The 17135-nt window shown below is 36.1% G+C and overlaps 2 long non-coding RNA genes across 2 annotated transcripts; one reads left to right on the top strand and one right to left on the bottom strand.

Moving 5' to 3' along the window:
- Positions 1-7131: 7131 nt before the first annotated feature.
- On the top strand, positions 7132-7769 carry LOC124202616. Its single transcript, XR_006878266.1, has 3 exons — positions 7132-7189; positions 7529-7653; positions 7713-7769. It is a non-coding gene; the product is annotated as an uncharacterized LOC124202616 (long non-coding RNA).
- Positions 7770-11079: 3310 nt separating this feature from the next.
- LOC124202511 lies at positions 11080-11983 on the bottom strand. Its single transcript, XR_006878197.1, has 2 exons — positions 11311-11983; positions 11080-11232 (listed from the first exon to the last, which is right to left on the bottom strand). It is a non-coding gene; the product is annotated as an uncharacterized LOC124202511 (long non-coding RNA).
- Between the last annotated feature and the right edge of the window lie 5152 nt (positions 11984-17135).

The following is a 17135-nucleotide window of genomic DNA, read 5'->3' as shown; positions in this document are numbered from 1 at the left end:
TCTCATTCTCACCAATTCTATGATACACTTTAAAAATAAAAAATTCTTTCACCAGATAAAAGGAACAGCTGTTGCATATCCGTTTATTTTGCCAATAGCTACATGTTCTACATCACCGGAACCTTATCTTATCACCCCCCAACTGGCTATTAATCTGTTTCCTACGCTTTATTGACGATCTATTTTTTATCACCACAGAATATAATGAACCTACATTCTCCTCAACCATCTCGACTATTTCCAACTCCAACATTAATTATGAATTTAGTAAACCTGGTCCAACACAAAACTTCTTGGACACCACTAACACAATAACAAAAAAAAAATGTATTATCACTGAAGCTTACTCCAAGGCAACAGCTTCCGGATCATATTTACATCCCTCCTCAATGCACCCGCCCCACACTTTTAAAGCTACCCTCTACTCCCAACTGTTGTGCATTCGAAGAATCTCATCTGACAAATATCTTTTTCGGAAACACACCAAAAAACTAAAAAAAATACTTTTTTTTTTAATATGGGTTACTCTAAATTCCTGATTAACAACTGTATTAAATTACTATTTTCTAAAAACCTTAATGAACTTATTTAAAAAAAAGAGATGTCATCAATTACTTCGGCCTTTAAATTAATCACCAACTATAATTCATCACGCAATTGGAAACAAGAACAAGAACATCTGAGCGAACTACATATAGCTATCTTTAATCATTACTCTGCAATGGGCCCATATAAAAAATTGAATTAGCCCCTTTCTTAAAAAAGTAGCCTATAAGGATAATCATAGCAATGAACCCAACCTTTCCTCTTACTTCACCAAAAATCTAAAAACTTAAAAACATAACCTTTACTCTTCAGGATCACCTTTACACTTGCTGACTCCATCCTCCTTCGCAATAATGTTATGGTGTTCCCTCACATTATTAGATTAACCTACACCTCTCCAGATCCGGTTTACTTTGTCGACACTGCTATCCACTCATTAAACCGGGCTAACCACGGTTTACTCAAACTCAAAATAATTTTACCCACACTAACCAACTTTAAAACACGTAAATACCTCCCCATCCGTCCGTTTAAGAAACACATCTTTAATGAATTAAAAGAACTCTCTTAAATCACTACTACGTCCCTTTCCCCTCCTAACCATCTCATTTCTTTACTATCCCCTACTCTCCCTATCAAATTTGATAAATTCACTTGCTTTTTCATATAGAAAACTGACCTCCACCCACTACAACTTACTATACTCCCCACATTAATTGACTTCCCACGTAAACTATCCTGGAATATTAGAACAGGAAAGACATCCCTTTACGAACCAATCAAAGAACAATCCGACATCAACATTCACACACAACAACGCCCATTACCACATTTTATCAGGCTTACACTATGAACCTCTCAACACATTATCTTAAAACAGAAGTAAGATTGTTCCACATACTAGAACAAGGTAGGACTACACAACCTTCTGACCCTCTCTGGCAAAACCTCTACATCCGATTCCAAGGACCAGTCCTTATAAAATACTTTGTCTTGCACCAACAACCATCCGCCAATGGAAACACGATCCACTATAAAGATTACTCTCTATACTTCTCCCCCATTAGACCATCGTCCAGCCCTACATTCCGTTTCATCTACAAACAACTATCAAGTTTCCGAAGCCCTTACGACTGGTTACCCCTATGAAATAACGATTTCCATTTTCTTACTAAAAACATACCACACGTTATTCATTCCAAACTTTCTGATCTTCTATAAAAACACAATTTTTTAAAGGACCACCTATCTAATAAGATCTTCCTATGAAATCGATGGAATACTCATCATTCTCGACTTCATCATTCTACCATCTTTTCAACCCGGATCCACTATTCCACAATGGACTGACTTCTTCCAGCGTGTAACGTGGAATTTGGGAGAGTCCCACAGTACGTCGTCAACGACGGACCCGTTTGTTCCTCTTGCAATCAATGCGTTCACGAATTGGTGAAATTTGATCACCAACCTGCAATCCATGCGTCCATCGCATCGTAACAGCCTATCATGACATCACTACCCAGAACGTGATCGACTACCCACTTCCAGGGGACTGAACTGTGAAGAGGAGCGAAAGGACTCTGTTTTCCCGTGTGCCCGAAAGTCAGGCGTGAGCAGCAAACTGGACAAAGGCTGCTTTAAAACTTTACTGGATCCCATGAGGCAAAGTGAAACGTTAATTATTTTTCCTGTTTTTTTTGTCTGTTTGTGTGTGCGTAAGCGTAAGCGTAAGTAACTTTATGCTTATTTTTCTCTTTAACAGACATGTCGGCCCTTACGGTGATTTGAATTGGCCCAGGTATCCGAGGGAAATATTGCTTGTGGATAAGTTCGCAAGCGCGTCAACTGCCCGTTCATCTATGTCCGCGATGAGCACCCCAACACACCAGCAACCGAAGGATGTGGCTACTCTCAACATGTTTCAAGACTTTATAGTCAACACATACCGGTCAGGCGATATCGTTCTAGTTTGCATGGGCCAGCTGACTAGCATTTGCAAAGGTCACCAAGAATTGGTGAGTTGGTTTTTTTGTTATTTTTTGGTTGTAGTACTTGTGGTAGAGTGGGTAGTTTGGCGACTGAGCACTTTCAACCTTTTAAATCACAAACGAGTTAAATTTTTCATGAATCTGCATTTTAGGAACAATTAATCCGGGAGGTTTTTAACGAGGCATTTCCGAGAAGTCCTTTTTTTCTTTGGTCGCGGATTAAATTCATCCAAGGGCTCGACAGTAAACTATGAAACCAACGTCTTGGCCGCTGAGTTGCGGGACGCTATATTGGGAAACATTCTGCGGTATGGAATGTGTGTGTTTGGAATGGTGTTCGGCCAGCAGTCTCCGTTTACTTATAAGCCGCTGAATTAGGAGAGTCTAAAGTTACATTTTGCCTTTTCGAACAGGTTTACGTCGTCGCAAACTGCCCAAACGTGACGTCGTATGGTGTAAGTGAGATAACTGCCAACTTTATGTCTGGTAAACCTAGGTGTTGGTCAGCGCCTTAACATGCCACAGAAAGGGCGCAACAAAATCGTAGTCGACGAATCGCTCATCGCCTCACAGTCGTCTATGATAGGGAACAGCTGCCGGCCAGAACGTGCGTCGGTCATTCGTTTTTCAATGTACCCTTTTTGTTTTGTGAGTATTCCCATGTCAATGGGGCAGCAAACACTGCGTGCAAATCGCGGGATATAGCCAAAAAAAATTTGTTTCAATACGCTGCCGATCTAGTACTTGAACTTGAAATGGCGGAACAAATAACAAAAGAAAATAACATGGTACTAAAACACTCAAATCTAAATAGGCCTACTACACCCCGACCAAAAGACTCAAATCTAAATAAGACTACTACACCCCAACCAAAAGATAAAAAAATAGCTTGTCCCTCGTGTTCTTACAAATCGTCGTCCCAGACTGATGTTGAACGCCATTATTTGACGATGCACACATCCCAAAAAGGACTTATATGCAAAAAATACGATTAAGATTTTACAACGAAACATGATAAGAAATTGCACAATGAAGAGTTCCACCCAAAGTAATTATAATTTAATATTACATTTAATTTGTCAAACAATTGTAATTTGTTAAAACAAATTTTCTAGTTCATTCATGTGTGAGTATTGTCAGTCAGCCAAATTTTGCAGGCTTTGATAGGCTTGTATCTTGCATAATTGTGGTACGGCACTAACATTTGTTAGCGGAGAATCATTATGTCCAATTTGTACGTTGGTCTCTTTTATTTCAGCTCAGGAAAATTCCGATTGGGCAACGCTCGTCGACTATCTATCCTACTTTGCTGGCCAGTGCAGCCGATCAGTGCACGGATCATCGATTATATTGATCAGAAAGATTAAAATTAAATCGATAAGGATTGAGAAACCTATGAAACAAAATTTCGCATTTCAAATGTTTTATTTGTGTATAATACATTTATTATTATTTATATTAAATATATGTAGTACACTAGGAGAAGGAAGGAACTATAAAATTTTATCGTTCATTAAACATACATTAAACCCCAATCCATTATTTATGCAAAGACCCTATTGAATGCCATGAAACGTGAGCTCTTTTCCCGACCATTTCTTTAAATCAACTGGGGTTTACTGGTGAAAAATATACAGCATTACCAATTACAATTTTAAATTTTTATGTATAGTCGAGTAGCGGATGCTGAGTTGCGCGATCTCGCAATCCCGGCAAAGGCAGTCTTGCCGTGCGCACAAACATTTTGAGGAGTGGCGCTCAACTTTTTACACTCTGAATTGAACCGCTTATTTCGCCATGACATCTAGCGCTGAATTTTTACACCTTTTGGTGAAATGACAGAATAGGGTGTTTGCATATAAAAAGGGAAGATCAGGTGGAAATCAATATAATTCGAATCAGTTTTTCACGGTGATTCTCACAGTATTTTTTTTTAAATTATTATTTCCCCAAGTAATTTCTTTTCATATTTGAGATAAACTCCCCCACTTAAAAACGCACCCCACTCCATTTTTGGTGGACGACGTGACCTTTATCAAAATCACCCTTTTAATGTTCCCCCTTTAGGCCCTTAGGGCAAAATAGGGTTGTAGGCAGCACGGAAGAGAGGGAGATCGCGCTGATTTGCTGATATGTTTGAGCAGAAAATTGAGCAAACACAGCTCAAACTTTTTTGTTCGGCGCACCTCCCACGCTCAAACTTAGTTGATCTGTGCGCAGCTCAAAAGTTTGAGCTTGGGAGGTGCGCCGCACGCAATTTGAGCTGCTCGTTGGAAGACTGGGAAAAGGCAACTGGTGGATTCTTTCCAATCTTGGCCTCTCATCAGAACCTGTTTTTAATTCCTAGAATTATGATAAATTCAAATTCCATAACTATGTATAATTTAATTTGTAGTTTAATTTTTTTTTCTTATTTAATACAATGATTTTCAGTCACCATATCTGTTTCGTTTGCTTAAAATTAATTTTAAAAAAAGAATGTTGTTTACATTTGAAATCAACAGCTAACAGCCACTGCGTGGCTTCTGCTGTGGCAGAAGAAAACGTTTCCCTTTGCGATACAATTGCGATCGAGAAGAAATCAAGATGGAACAAAATTTATCTAGACAATTTTAAGGTATTCTCAAAACTAGATTACTGATTATACACGATAGAAATTATGATACCATACCTGCGCGGACATTTCTGCACATGTCTTTATCTGTTTTTTAAAAGTCTACCACCGGAAAATATATTCTAATTTGATAACTATTGGCAATAGCATCAAATTCAGGCGATAACGCAAAACAGGTGTTGCTTCTCACAGAGTTTGAGCTAAGTGGTGGCACATATACTACTAACACCACTGGCATGGAATAAGTTCTTACTTGGCGAAACGAACAACGAGGCATTTAAAAAATAGCCAAACCACTTTTAAGCATCCGCCGTTCAGCCGTTACGACTCCGTTTTTCACGCAATTAACCAGCACTTAAACTAGCTATTTTTATGCATACTCTTGCCCGCACTTTCAACGTTCACAGTGCAGTGCAGATTATGTGTTAACCATTATTTTTCCCTAACATTTTTCTTCTACTTTGCTTATGATAATTTTTTTTTCAATATTTGTTCTTTTAGATAGTGTCTTCTAGAGATGAAAAAGAGATCCGTGATAAGCTATTTCCTTTTTTAACCAAATATGAAGAGACTTTTGCTCAAATCCGGGCAAATAAAATTGGTGGAAAGCAATCATGTCATCTTATCGTACACAGAAAGTATTTTTTAAATGTTACATTAAAATTTATTTTTTCTGTTCTTTCGGTGATAACGTTTTCACAGGGGTAAAACATCGAAATCAAGATACACACTAGCGCAATTGGGCTCGCTAACATCTTGAATACCTCATTAAAAACCAAACATTCTTCCGGCTTGTACACTGGGAATGGAATTTTGGAGTTAGCTGCTGTTAGATGCATGACCTGCAAAAATCACCTGTGCTAGGATTGTGATGATGTTTTGCATTGTCGACAACCATTTCACCATAGATATTTGGTCAATAAGGAAATTTTGCAGCTATTGAAACCTTATGAGTTTTGGGACAAAGATTGGAAATCTGTATTGAAAGGTGATGTATTTTTAAACCAAATGTATTTCATATTTTTCAACTTCATTTTTTTAGATATTTGTGTTCCTTGTTTTGTTCCAACTCAGTGTGTGAAATGAAGCGGCAAAGGAAATATGAAACTCATACCTAACCCTGACCCAAATCTTCAAATAGCAGTGGTTATGCATCAAGGTATTTGATGTTTTATTTTCTATGTATATATCTGGTCTAATGATAAAACATATTTTACTTTCTTATTTGAAAAAGGCCGTTTTGATTTAAGAGCTGCAAGCTTCTTGTGCATGGATTGCAGAGAGATAACAGAAGCTGACCAAAACGACTATATTTTTTTCTGGATTTTGGCCTGCACGTGCCACAACATCTATCAGTTATCTGTTTTGCGAAGAATTATTTGCTATGTGGTGTCATCTGAGGCATAAATCCCCTTTTATGCTTTTAATTCTGAAAAAATGTTTATCAATACTATAGAAGAAATTTCAAAGGAATCTGGGAGAGTAAATTGTTTAGAATTTAAATTAGCTATATGATTCATAAAAAAGTACATCATAATTTTTTTTTATTTAGAGTTCAATTGTGAATGACCCTGTGTTCTCAAGGGCCTTTAAGGAATGGGAGCTTTGTCGCTTAAATATCAAGGTAAAAAAAAGGAATATGAGCACAGTGTCTTGTCCCTCTTGTGGGAAATCTCCCGTAATGGGCTCTTCAGACGGGAATGTCAAGTTGAAACGCCATGCCTCTGCTGGAAAGGTTCTAAATCCACAAAATGAAAGAGAAAGGTTTATTTTTAGTTAATTAAAAAATCCATTTATACAATTAATAACTTTAATTTGATATCTAGCATCCAAGAAGAAGCACTGAGGTTTGGTGACTTGGTCATTAAATCGAACAAGGACGTAGAAAATTTTCGAAACAGAATTTACACCAAAACTAAAAAAGTAATAATTTTTAATTATTTAACACAGCTGATTAAAGGAATTTTTTTCTTCAGACACAAAAAAAGGAGATGTGCGGAGGCTCAGCTTTTAAAGCTGCGAAGGTGGATTCTTGTAAAAGGTCAAAATCCGATGAGACCGGTCTTCTTCTCAGTGTCTGCCGTCATGGAATAGGGCTGGGTGCAATCAACATGCACGAAGGGGAATCTATGATATACATTTTGTTTCTCCAAAAACTTGTATTTGGATTGAACCGCAAATTTTTCTGCAATGATGTCATTTGCGGATAGGAAAAATTTGTAAGAAAAGTGGCTATAGCTTTTCTGGAGTATCAGCAGATGACAAGTAAAATGAAATGCATTTTACCCAGAATACACGCCAAAGCTCATCATTGGCCGTGTCAGGTGATACCGTAATGTGTCAGTTACAGTTCAGATACAGATTAATTCAATTTTTGAAGTTCTAGATTCTCTATAATCCCCACTGGCAGAAAGGAGCTGGTCTCACTGTTGGTGAGGAGCACGAGCAAGTTTTTTTCTAAACTGTCTCTGTATGGTTATGTAACGAAGCATATGAGCAAAGCAAGTAATAAGTCATTCCCATCCATTATTATTCTTCGTTGATTTACGATTGTATGTTCTAAGACCGGATGGATTTACTTTCTGCTGCAATTCTGTACTGGAACTGGGGTAAAATTGAAATAATGCCTTCGATTCTCAGCAAACGATTAAAAAGGGTACAAATATTTAAATAAATTTGTATAACTATTTACAGGTTATTTTTTTTAAAGGCTTCGAAGTGTGTAGCGGTATATAATGATAAGTTGACCTCTCTGTTGAACTCCAATCAGTGTAACATTGAAGATCTTCCAGAAATCTTAAAAGAATTGAAAACAAAAGCCCTGGCTAATCTTGGATCACGACAAAACAGAAAGACTCCTTTTAATAAGCTGAAACGAAACCTTGAGGGGATTTTCATTCAAATGAAGAATGTCTCTTATCTCCACTCAAGCCGGTGACTTTACAAAAAAAATTCTTACTTATAATTTTCCACAGTTAATTTTAAAATAACAATTAGAATCCTGCAAGACTCGTACAAATTCCGGGGAGTGTTAACAAAAATTAAAGGAAAAGCTGTGAAATTACTTTCACTACTTAATTCAAAATACAGAGCAATACATGGAATAATTTCGATGGATGACTTTGAGAAGGGCATTTTCCCGTGGGATGTCAACTCCGAAGATGATTCAGAGAATGAATCTTCAACTTGTAAGTTCTTTATTTTTTTCTGCGCTAGTGGTACGCAATGTTATCTAATTGTTCTTGGTAAACAGTGTCACTTAGTCAGAAGTATGAACTCGTTGATACTTGGATGTTACTGCAAAGAGCCGAGGAAGAGATCGAGCTCTGCAAAATGGAGATGAAAGAGTATATCTTGTACCTTGACTCAACTCGCTTCTCCTTGAATAGAAATCTCATTGACCAGAACATTTCATGCGAGGAAACTAATGAGTTTATAGCTGGTAAAGCAATCTTGATGCGATGTGAAATCGCCAGATTAGATGTTAAGATTCAAGAGTCTCTGGAAACATTTCAGCTGTATTCAGAAGCCGACTTTATTCGTCTCACCCAATTTGAAGCAATTGAAGTTAATTCTGCAGGAAAGGTCGAAAGTGACCTCGAGTCTTACACTTCTGAGGAACCACATGACTTTGAAAGCTCGCTGACCGAAGATTCCGATGAATTGGATGAAGATACTGAAGAAGAAAGCCAGGAACCATTCGAGTTTATTGATAGCGACCAAAATTAAGCTATTTTTTAAACGTTACATCAGATTGTAAAACACGGTTCCGAATAAAACAAAATGTATCACGTTAATAAGATGAATTCTATCGTTGGTGCGTTTTGTACTGAAGAGATATCTGATGTCAGAATATACCGTGCTAAAAATTAAAAACTTCTAGCTCCGTCTTTAATATCGTCACGGTTGAACATCAATGAGAGGTAATGCAATCAAGCCGGTTGAACTAATGCGCCATAAGTGGAAAAGTAAGTGAAGTAATACATTACAAAACCTATATTATCAATCTGTTCATTAGGCTCATCATAATAAACTCCATATGTTGTACGTTTGTGTCTTCCTTATGAGCTTTTTTTTTAATTTATCATCGGCCCAAATCTGGGAGGAGGGGGGATGAGTCAAAACAACGAAATTTTGACATGCTCGTTTGGGCATTTATCGTTGTTATTTTTCCTTAAAACTATGCTTTTTGGAATCCTCGTAGAACAGTGCATCTAGTGGTGCATAATAATCAATTTTATAGGGTGTTTTTATTATGAAAAAATGTAGATGATTAACGCCCAATCAGCTACTAGCAGCTGAAGGCCATTTTTAAATAGCGGGTAATTTGAATATCTGATGAGAAATTTAAAAACAGGTCGAACGGGAGACAAGCTGCTTAATTACAGTGGATTTCATTATGATGAGCCTAATAAAAGATTGATGCTAGCATTGAATCATGCATTCATTAACTTTCTTATCCGCTTATGACGCATAAGTTCCGATTAGTTCAACCACCTCAAAATTGCCTGTATTGCTGTTCAAGCGTGACGCTTTCTTCTATTTTTAGGCCGTTTATTCTAACATTATAGATAAACTAATATACACCAAACGCGAACATACATATGTAAAAGCCAGTTTATTATAAAGATTTCTAAAAGAACTTCAAGAAAAACCAATTATTTAGGCTATGATTGAAATTGATGAAAGGAGCGATCCTCAGCAACTTTATAGCCCACAGTTTTCAGCTTTGCCCTATCAGCGAATGGTCCAATATTTGATCTATTCTAAAATAAAGATTCTTATACAAATAAGAGAATTACTATATTTAAATAAACTACATAAAATGCTCTTAATATGAGTTCTTACTCACTCAACTTAATGTTCATATATATATTTGATAGTTTTCAGTGCAAAAAAAAACTTCCGTAACTATCTGTAAGATTTACGTTGGATGTTTCTAATTTATAAGAGTTCTTTGTATTCACTTTTTCCTAAAAACAAAACCTTGTTAATATACAATCAGTAACAATAGATTACATTTAACTTTTTACTTGACGGATGAGCTGATCAACAAGGGAAACATGTAATTTGATTTGCCCACATACTGACGGTTAGACTGTCAAACACTAGTCGAGAGGAGCATAATCATAAAAGAGCATTGGTACTATGATATTAATAATAAATGTCGCGACCTCAAAGTAAACATGACAGTTTAACCGCCAATTCTGAAAATAAGTTTGATTCATTTAACGAATAAAAAATCCCAAACACACTTTATTTTTTCCAATTATTAATGAGGAAATTAATCAAAGACAAATCCAACTTTTTTACAAGAACTATTAGGTGCATCATGGGGGTTGACGGCAAAAGTTGATCTTCTTGACGACTATTTCCTTCTTCATCACTCTTGAATTCATTTGCAGATTGTGAATGTTCAGGTAGAGTTGTAGTCTTACCCTTTCGGAGCTCCTTCCTTAGTCGTTTGTCTGCAAAACCTTTAAGAAAAAAGAAATGTAGATTGAATAATATTTCAAATATTTCAAATATATAGAAGAATTGACAGATAAAATAAAATATAGCCTTACACTTTTTTTCTTCGTGGAAAGTCCTCTTACTTCCTCTACAGTCTCAATTCTTCTTTCTTGTCACTGTTTACTTCTTGTCCACTGTTTACTTCTTGACGACTATTTCCTTCTTCATCACTCTTGAATTCATTTCCTGATTCTGAATGTTCAGGTAGAGTTGTAGTTTTACCCTTTCAGAGCTCCTTTCTTAGTCGTTTGTCTGCAAAACATTTGAGAACAAAGAAATGTAGATTGAATAATATTTAAAATATTTAAAATACATATAGCAGAATTGACAGATACCTTACACTTTTTTTTCTTCGTGGAAAGTCCTCTTACTTCCTCTACAGTCTCAATTCTTCTTGATCACTGTTTACTTCTTGCCCACTGTTTACTTCTTGACGACTATTTCCTTCTTGAACACTATTTCCTTCTTCATCACTCTTGAATTCATATGCTGATTCTGAATCTGAATATTCAGGTAGAGTTGTAGTCTTATCCTTTCGGAGCTCCTTCCTTACCCGTTTGTCTGCAAAACCTTTAAGAAAAAATAAATGTAGATTGAATAATATTTAATATATTTATAGAATAATTGACAGATAAATTATAGCCTTACACTTTTTTTTCTTCGTGGAAAGTCCTCTTACTTCCTCTACAGTCTCAATTCTCCTTTCTATAAAGTGTCGACAAAATTATGATTAATAAATACTGAAATTTTAAAGACATACTATATTTTACTCTGAATCGTATTGAAGTAACGTTTGAAGGATAAAATAAACAACAAGCCTTCACTGGTTTCAGTAAACTTGATTCCTTCACCAACTTTCATTGTATAAAGTTATTGTTGAGATCCATTTGGGAAACGTATGTTTGCCAAAATACTGGCTCCAAATTGGGTTTCCATGTCCTCCATCTTTTTTAACAATGATGCTACTGCATGACTTTGACGCCTAGAGAGATTTCTTTGCTCCTTTTCACTCATACTACCCCAGTGCAAATCCCAATCAGCTGGAGGTCCACAAGACTTTTTCTTTGTAACATTCCCATACTTAATCTAAAGTTTAAAAATAGATTTTCAATTTAAGTATCAGCCAACAACTTGTAAATTCATTCCTTTATCGCTGCCAATCTTTTTTTTTTTGCTTTGTCTTTTTGTTTTGACAAAACTCTTCCGATAGTTTTCTTTTTCTTTTTAAGTCTCTTAACCATTTCAGTTTGATCTTGTTCACAATGGTCATTCGATTCCATTGCAGATTAGACTTGATAGTTGATCGAGAATTTTAGAAGAGAAATTGATTTTTGAGATCAGAAAAATACGTAGTTATGATAAACAGCATCCATGAGATTTATGAATTAATGGTGATTATCACATACGCACATAGTGAAGTTGCATTCATTATTTTTAAATTTAAATTTTAAATCAGTTATAAGTTGGTCGGTGATGTTCATTATTAATTTTTACACAATTAATTACAATTTAAGTTCTCATAAAATAATATCGTCAATTTGAAGATAATAGCTTAATACTACATAAATATACAATACTAAAAATTGTACGTATTATTCATAATAAAAAAGTAATGAAACAAAGAATTTTGAGATACAAGTTTAAAACAATTTTTCAATACCATCTTTTCTGTATGTGACTGAACACTTGGGGCGCTACGGTCGTTCGAACAATCAGCTGGGGAAGTCGGTGAACCTGGTAATCTGGAGTGTGCAGAACTGTAGATCCGCCATTTCCCCCGCTAAAAGCGTTCGTTCACCGTGTTCCAATAAATAATAAATTTAAATTTTTGTTTGAAAATTAGAACTGCTACGCAACGAAAATTACTGACAAAACCAAATCCAAATCTATAATGCCGTTTATGTATAAGCGTTATAAAGTTAGTAAGTTATTTATTTGCAGAAAAATTTTAAAGTCGTTTGAAAATTGAGAAAAGTAATTATTCATATAGTATATAAACTTCAGAAAAACCGTTGTCTCAAGATGCTGTGAGCACAATTGCAGTAATAAATATCACAATATAATTATATACACTTCCACACATTTACTTTTCAAAGATTTTTTATAACAGACTACGAAAACATCACATTCAATGCATACGTGAATATGTCAGAGCATCAACAATACACTACGGTATTTTAGGACCAAACAAACTCATATATTTCAATCCATTATGAAACAAAGAATTCTCTCAACAATTGAATGCAAGATACCAAAAATCAAATTGTTTTCGGTAATTTTTTACATGTAAAAACACCTGTTTTTCCAAGCTATAGAGTAATTGGACATCCTGCGTTGCGCTTTCTCCGCAAATGCGAAAATCAAATTTGTGTCCAAGTTGGTCTGTGTCGCCTACAGCGTCTTATGGGAAAACTAACTTCTCCTCGGTAAAAAAATTTTTTTCTTATCTATGACTCTGATTTTCCCACTTTTCTTCCAAACAGTGAATACTTTATTCATTTCTTTATTACCTAATTTTTATTTCTATCCCCAATTCAATCACGTTAATTTTTAATTAATTTTTGTTTGTGACTGGTTTATTTGTTCGTCTCCTGTAGCAGACGTTTCTAGACAGAATCGACCACGCCAAAAACGAAATTCTTCTGCTTCAAGAAACAAAAAAAAACAGTCACAAACAAAAATCAATTACAAATTAACCAGTTGGAATTGGGGATAGAAAAAAAAATTAGTTAATAGAGAAATGAATAAAGTACTCACTGTTAGGAAGAAAAGGGAAAAAAATCAAAGTTACAGGTAAGAAAACAACTTTTTCAACGAGAAGAAGTTTGTTTCTCCATAAGACGCTGTAGGCGACACAGACCAGCAATGACATAAATTTCATTTTCGCATTTGCGGAGAATGCACAACGCAGGATGTCCAACAAAATTAAGTAGGGGAGGGCGGACCCATGTTGGACACTGTTTCAAGTTGGACAGTGTCTTTTTTACTATATTTTAAGACTCTTAAAATATAGTAAAAATTGCTTTAAAATTCTAGATTTCACACGAATTGTTCTAGATGTGATGATGCTGGATCCTGTGTAGTTTAATTAATTTCCCGACAGTAGAACGGGAGTTATAGGAGGAGAAAAAAACACGATAAATTATTGCATAATTTTACACCCGAATTATTGATCTTGCTCCAAGTTTGTTTGAGTAAAAAAATTTTAAAACACATCAGTGTGTAAAACAGTTTATCCTTTATAATTGTGTGTAAGAAAATTATTTTTAGGTGCTTTGGTGTACCTACAATTAATGAATTTGCGGGGGGCATGAGGGGGCCATTTTGGACAGTTCCATGGGGTAATATTGGACAATGGGTAATATATGGACTTCAGCGCCACCTACATTTTTTCCCCATCTCGCCCCATTTAAAAGTTGTAATTCTTTCCCTTTAAGAAAACTTTTTCAGTTTTAAAGATATAATTTCCAAAATTTGTTTGGGGTTAAACTACATTACCATCTACATTTCCTGATTTTTTCATAATTTTTAATTCATACTATCCCTCTTTTAATACCCTGTCCAACTTGGTACAGGCCCCTGTCTAATGTCACCCCGGATCGGTAAAAAAATACCGAAAAATGGAAATCAATGTAAGTTCTTAAATTTTAAAGTTACACATTTTAAAAAAATCAAGGGGGTGGGGGCAAGGCCAAAGAATGACCTTAGCAAAAAAAAAACTCTTTTGCCTAAGGGGATCGGGAGATATGCGGGAAAAACCGCGACTGTCCAAGATGGGTCCGGTCTCCCCTAGTTGAAACATCAATTGTTCTAGTCCTCAACAAGAAAGATCCAGAAAAATCTGGCAACAGAGAATGTCAGAAAGATTTGATTGAAATATGTTTGTTTATTGAAAGGAGTCACCATAGATACACATGATGAGAAAAGAGCCGTGGTGAAAAACTATGTAATGCCGCGTGTAGTCCTAAGTGCTGTGGGCATTGTAATTTTCAGGGTTGGGAACCGATACTTCGAAAAACTATTTTCGATAACGATACCGATACCCACCATTTTTTCTATTTTCGATTATCGGCCGATAATGCAAAAAAAAGTATCGGTATCGCGATGAACGATGATTTTGCGATGAAAATAAAAAAAAAAACATAAAAATTTCCAAAAATGCATGACACTCTGCTCAGTTTAATCACAGGAAAAAAATGCGAATTCCCAGCCTTTTCTGCTGGGCCATGATAGGTAAAAAATTGAGGATGAACATAAATTTTTGTTTTACTCATTCTGAGTTGAAACACGTATACTAACTAATTTTATGTCTGCTACTCGTAAATTAAAAAAAAAAAACTATCGGTATTGGCTATTTCATTGATCGATAGTTTTCCGATTATCGATCGATGACAATTAAAAAATATATCGGCCGATAATCGGGAAATTTTAAAAAACTAATTACGATGACGTTTTCATCGAGTATCGGAACGATAGTCCCAACCCTGTTGATTTTGTCATCAGAAATACGATGAAATGTATTATGTTCTTTTCGTTTGAAGACGGTGAGGTCTATGTTAAAGCGGCTTACATCTATTTATCTATCCATATTTGAAAATTGGCTTTACGTCGTCTGCTATAAGACACATATCGTATATTTTAGCTCTCATCTACAGTAAATTTTCAAATAAAAAAGTGACACCTGTATAGTGAGCTTAGGCTCAAATAAGAGATAGATTCCAAGTGCATCGATTGTGTGACTCTTTGGATACTTTCTGCCAGTGTAATAATAATCTTCCCAACTGAAGGCCTACTCTGACAGACCCACTCATATTCTGCCTCAGGCAGAATTCATTGTTGTGGGTAAGCCAGAGAATACCTTGCTAGTCTACCTGGAACGTCCCCGTTAACTGGCATGCCAGACGACGAGGGAATGGATCTGGAAGGGACAGCAGGGGAGGTTAACGGTGGGGGGAAAAAATGCATGCACAGGAACTGTCAGAAGAAACTCATACAATTAGGCCCAGGTAACTACAAGTACTGCTCAAAACAGTGCAAAAACATTTGCTCTCTTTTGCGATCAAGGGACAGATCAAACAGTAGCACTTCACAGAAGAGACAACGAACAGAAAGTGAAAGAGATTTTAGCAAAATGGCTCCAGAAGACTTTATTAGCATCATCCAAGAACTAGAAGCAGAAAATGTTGATCTAGCAGAAAAGTACAACAAGCTACAAACTGAAATGGACAAAATCCACATCCAAATCGGCAAAGGTACTCTTGATTGGATTTTTAAGAAAGACGAAACAGGGCAACAAGACAGCATAACTCCGTTTGGGGCCTCGAAACCAGCATCCTTCGCTGGAGCGGCCAAATCAGTAACGTTAATAGCTAAGCTGGACCCGGAATTAGATACCACCAATCTGGATGGTAAGTCAATGGATCAGTTTTTTAAAAGCAACGAACAATGGCCGACACTCCAACACTTCTCAAAGAGGAACAACCAAGCCCGCCTAGTTTTCAACAATGCAGCAGATGCCAAGAAAGCAGAACAGATTATAAAAGAAGACCCTAAACTAACCGGGACGGTAAAATCAATCGCAGAACAGAAATTTAATTACCCGGTTGTTGCCTTTGCCACCGGAACAAATGATTTAGAGGAACTTCAAACTGAAATCGAATACCGGAACGAGCTGTTGCGAGGCAACATAAGCAGCATCAAAATTCTGTCCAGAGAAAAGGGACATGTAAAAATTTATGTGACATCCAAGAAGACGCAAGTAGCAATCCTAAAAGCAGGTATAATCCATACAAATATCAATGGCTTCAAGAAACTCAACATTAAAGAAATGAATCTCAACCGGGAAATAAGATCGTGTTTTAAGTGCCATAAGCTAGACCACATCTCTCTCAACTGCCCATCAAAGACAGAAGTCTGTGGAAAGTGCGCAGAGAAAACACACAAAACAAAAGAATGTGAGCATCTGGACAGTAAGTTCAAGTGTGTTAACTGTAAAAATGGTAAGCATAAATCGGATGACCCAAAATGCCCGGAGCGGATTAAGGCAGTAGATAGGCTCAAAAAACTCTTATCATAAATGACAGAGAAACCTAACAACTTAAATAATCTAAAATGCATACAAATTAACCTACAACATTCCAAAACGGCATCACTACACTTTTTTAAAATTCTTGTAGACCTACGTATTGACATTGCCCTTATCCAAGAACCCTATGCGTGTATTAATATTTTTAATAATGAATTGCATGTCCCTTCGGTTCCCGATAACTATATCGTCCATCAAAACCTTGATAGGAAAGATCATGCCTATGGAGCCATAATCCTAACTAAACGAACGATTATGGTGGAAACAGTCCCAAACCCGGTAAGCAATGAATGCATAGGTATTAAAATAAATGTTGATGAGCAAATCTTTATCTTTTCAATCTACTGCAGGCCATCAAATAGCAAATTGGACGCAGTAATGAACATTT

Source organism: Daphnia pulex, chromosome 9, assembly GCF_021134715.1.
Source record: "Daphnia pulex isolate KAP4 chromosome 9, ASM2113471v1".
NCBI classification, from domain to species: domain Eukaryota; kingdom Metazoa; phylum Arthropoda; class Branchiopoda; order Diplostraca; family Daphniidae; genus Daphnia; species Daphnia pulex.
Note: the sequence above shows the minus strand (reverse complement) of the source record. Positions and strands in the feature narration are given on the sequence as shown.